Below are 3,590 nucleotides of genomic sequence, written 5' to 3' on the forward strand. Positions count from 1 at the left end.
TTAAAAATTGACAATGAGATAGCCCTAGGACCACAAGTGATGCTACTTTTCAAGTTTCATTTCATTTTAGGGAAAAATAGATACACTCAAGATACATTCACATGCACAATCATGTCAAAGACAAGCAGAAAAATCATAATGTCCATACAATTACGTTTATCTAGTAGAGATATCTATATACAAATGTATATGTGCTATTGGCCTATTACCAGAGCTTAATTAAGGAACTTTCAAGCTCCATAAAGGCTTAATTAAGGAACTTGCAAGCTTCATAAAGGGACTTCAAGAGATTTTCACACATGTTGAAGTCTTGGTAAGCTTAACTATGTAATAACAAACAAAAGTCCTTAAAACTCTCTCCTCTAGAATATATAAGCAAACCTTTTGGATTAAATGGTTGTCTTTTTGTTTGAAGTGGCCCCAAATTGATTCTAAGGGAGTATGATTGAAGACTTTGTGGAAAAGTATAGTTAGTAAATGTTACAAGGTCCCACCTCTATGGTCCCAGTGACTATTGAATTATTAGAACATGCAATTGAAGTTTTTGAAGGAGTTTCCTTATAAAAAGAGATAGCAATTGCACATTGCATGTCATGAACCCTTTGAGTTTGTAAGGTTTCTCATTTCATTGTCCACACATCAACAATAATTGATCAAAATGTCTTCATGTGGAGGTGATTGTTCATGCGGAGCGAATTGCGCATGTGGCAGTGGATGCAAGTAAGTATGATGAATGACTAGTTGTGTACGTGAATGTGATAGTTACTCATTTCAAGTTAACTACATGTGCTTACCGGTTATGATCGCTAATGGTAACTACTGGCCTTATAATGATAACTGCATACTGGCAAAAATCGATATTATGAACCTTTGCGCTTAGAGTAGTAGATGTAGGGGCAAAGCGATATAAGCTGTACTATGGCTAATTGGGCAGGTGTGGGAAGAGAGCGTTGGATGATTCATCCTTCAAGGATCTGCTGGCCATGGAAGAGGCTCATTTGAGGTTCTGTCTGTCTGTCTGTCTGTCTGTATGTTCATGTGTGTGTCTGTACGTATACATACTGACTTTGGAATCCTCGCATTGACAGCTTCTGCACTCAGCCATTCGCCATGGCCCAGGAAGGCCTGGTGGCGCTTGGAGCTGGCCGCCGCATGGCTCCTTACGATCACTAGCTAGCTTGTCGGTACCGTTTAGTAAAGTCAGTGAAGCCATACCGCGCGGATACGTATATATGTATATGTATATTAGCGACGCAAATGCCTATCAAAATCATGAATCTGACTTGTACTCCATCGCTATGGTGATGATGCTACAATTAGATTCACTCAATAAGGTTTTAATGGGCTAATCTGGCTTTAATTCACAATAGTAGGTGTGCCAACACGAGAGAGAGAGAGAGAGAGAGAGAGAGAGAGAGAGAGAGAGTGTGTGTATGTGCGCGCTTGCCTGCGTGTTTATTTGTGTTTCATATAATTGGATGGTCGAAAAGTGCAAATTCTTTCAAACAAAGTCTATAGACTAACGTTTAAGTAAATTTCGGGAAATATTTGTTCTCTATTTTTGAGAAGGTTTTGTGTATCTCCTCTTTCAGGAGAAGGTTTTTGTGATACTCAAGTAGGTTGTATCGTGAAGTGAGATTGTCTTGTCCTGAACGTTGGATTGCAAGGCCTTCACATTTCAAGATAGAACAATTAGTGATATATGTAACTTATTCATTTGAAGTGAGAACTTGGCTAGAATGATCCAAAACCATACATGGAGTTCACAACTTAATTGCTACCTTGATTTCAATGATCAACATCCGAATATTGCCATTAAATAACTTGCGAAATCAAAGGGGTGAGTTTTCCCCTTGAACGATTACTTAGATGGGAACTTTGTTTAACATAGTAAAGTGAATAGTTAGAGGGGCAAGTTTTCCCCCTCAAGGGTGCTAAAATGTATGAAAGTTTTGTTTAACATAAGTAAAGTGAATTAGAGTACACATTTGTGGTATTAAACCTATGGATGTGCGGATCTTGAAGTGAAGAGATCAACTTAATTAATTGATTGAAATCATAAATTGAGTACACATTAGGGGACCACCTACGTTTATTCTAAATTCCCCATGTGACCAAATATTTAAATATGCAAAAATTTGAACTTGTTAAACATCGTTAACTTGCAAACAATGATAATAAAGAGTTCAAATTGGCATTAGATTTGTTTTTTCTTTAAAATGCTGACATATTTCATATGATGTATCATTAGAAAGACCTTCATATGGAGATGCTTTGTTCACCTTCTTTGTCAACTTTGGAGAAGGATGCTATCAAAACATTTATAACATATGAAATATCAAGACCTTCAATTTTGTGTAATTCAATTTTCCTTGCATTATTTTGTTGGAGGTTAGCATAGGTAAGCCACCCATTCACTCTACATAGAGTGGTACCTCTACTATAATCACCACCTTAGTCTTTTCATAAGAAGTGTTTTGGGATAGGAAGGTAATACTAATGCATGCTCAAGCATTGGAAGAGTTAGGTACCAACCCTTTTAGGTGGATAAAATAAAGATATTTTTTTTGGCTCTTATGAAAGTTGGAATGCACTACTTTAGTAAGATATTTATAATTTAAGAATGATACGTCGATACAATATTGGTTTGCTTGCCACTTATGGCGAAATGTCTTGACATAAATGACGAATACCAAGTGGAACTAGATTAGAGTTGGATTGACAGTCATTTATACTATAAGAGAAAGCTCCAAAGAACACATGGAGGGATCTTGAGTGTATTATCAAGATGTTGGAGAAGAAGATCTAAATTTACTACAAAATTTAAAGAGTAATGGATAGATGAGCAAGATATTAAAATAAAGAGTAATGGATAATGAGCAAGAAAATTAAATAAAGATCTATAAGAGGATGAAAAATGGCAAGATGATAGTGGTCATAGGGAATGATAGGAGGTGTAGACAAAATGTAGTTATGTGCAATCCAATCAAGAGTACTCAATAACATTGAACAAAAACGTAGTAAAATCATATATGGTTATGTACTTCAAAAGGTGCAAGATAAACTTGCCAACCTACAACTATGCAACTTGTTAACATTGAATGTCAACAAGGTAACATAAAATAAGATACTTATTTGCTCCTAAAGTTGCAATACTAGCTTGAAAACCTACATTTATGCATGGATATGATTAAATTGTGTTATCTCAAGGTAGACAGACTGAGAGGGTACCTCTAGGAAACAAAAAGGAGGAATTTCAATACTTTAACTCTGGAGAAAAAATACATAATATGGTTGGTTGTCCCTATCCTAAATTTATAGAAGGAGAAATGCATTCTTTAGTAACTAGTAAAGAAATTCAACATTCCAGATAGGAACCAAGACATCAATAAGAGCCAAGACAAGTTGAGTTACTAAAACACAATTTGAAAGCATGAAAGATGAAGAACCTACTAACATAATTTTGATAAAAACTAGCTTAGAAATGATGGGGACAATGTATATGTAATGGCAAAGAAGAAACAAGAGGGAAAGCTCCAAAATAAGATTGTCAAAGTGGAGCAAGAGCCAAGAAAGGAAAACATGTTGTG

At 35.7% G+C, this 3,590-nt stretch overlaps 1 long non-coding RNA gene across 1 annotated transcript; it reads left to right on the forward strand.

Annotated features, from left to right (window-relative positions):
* Nucleotides 1-565: 565 nt before the first annotated feature.
* LOC148036369 (uncharacterized) lies at nucleotides 566-1,367 on the forward strand. The gene is made up of 3 exons (XR_015690935.1): nucleotides 566-720; nucleotides 935-1,003; nucleotides 1,089-1,367. It is a non-coding gene; the product is annotated as an uncharacterized LOC148036369 (long non-coding RNA).
* The last annotated feature ends 2,223 nt before the right edge of the window (nucleotides 1,368-3,590 follow it).

The sequence above is a fragment of the Lygodium microphyllum genome, chromosome 5, assembly GCF_053477565.2.
Source record: "Lygodium microphyllum isolate KBCC chromosome 5, Lygodium_microphyllum_v1.1.10, whole genome shotgun sequence".
NCBI lineage: Eukaryota > Viridiplantae > Streptophyta > Polypodiopsida > Schizaeales > Lygodiaceae > Lygodium > Lygodium microphyllum.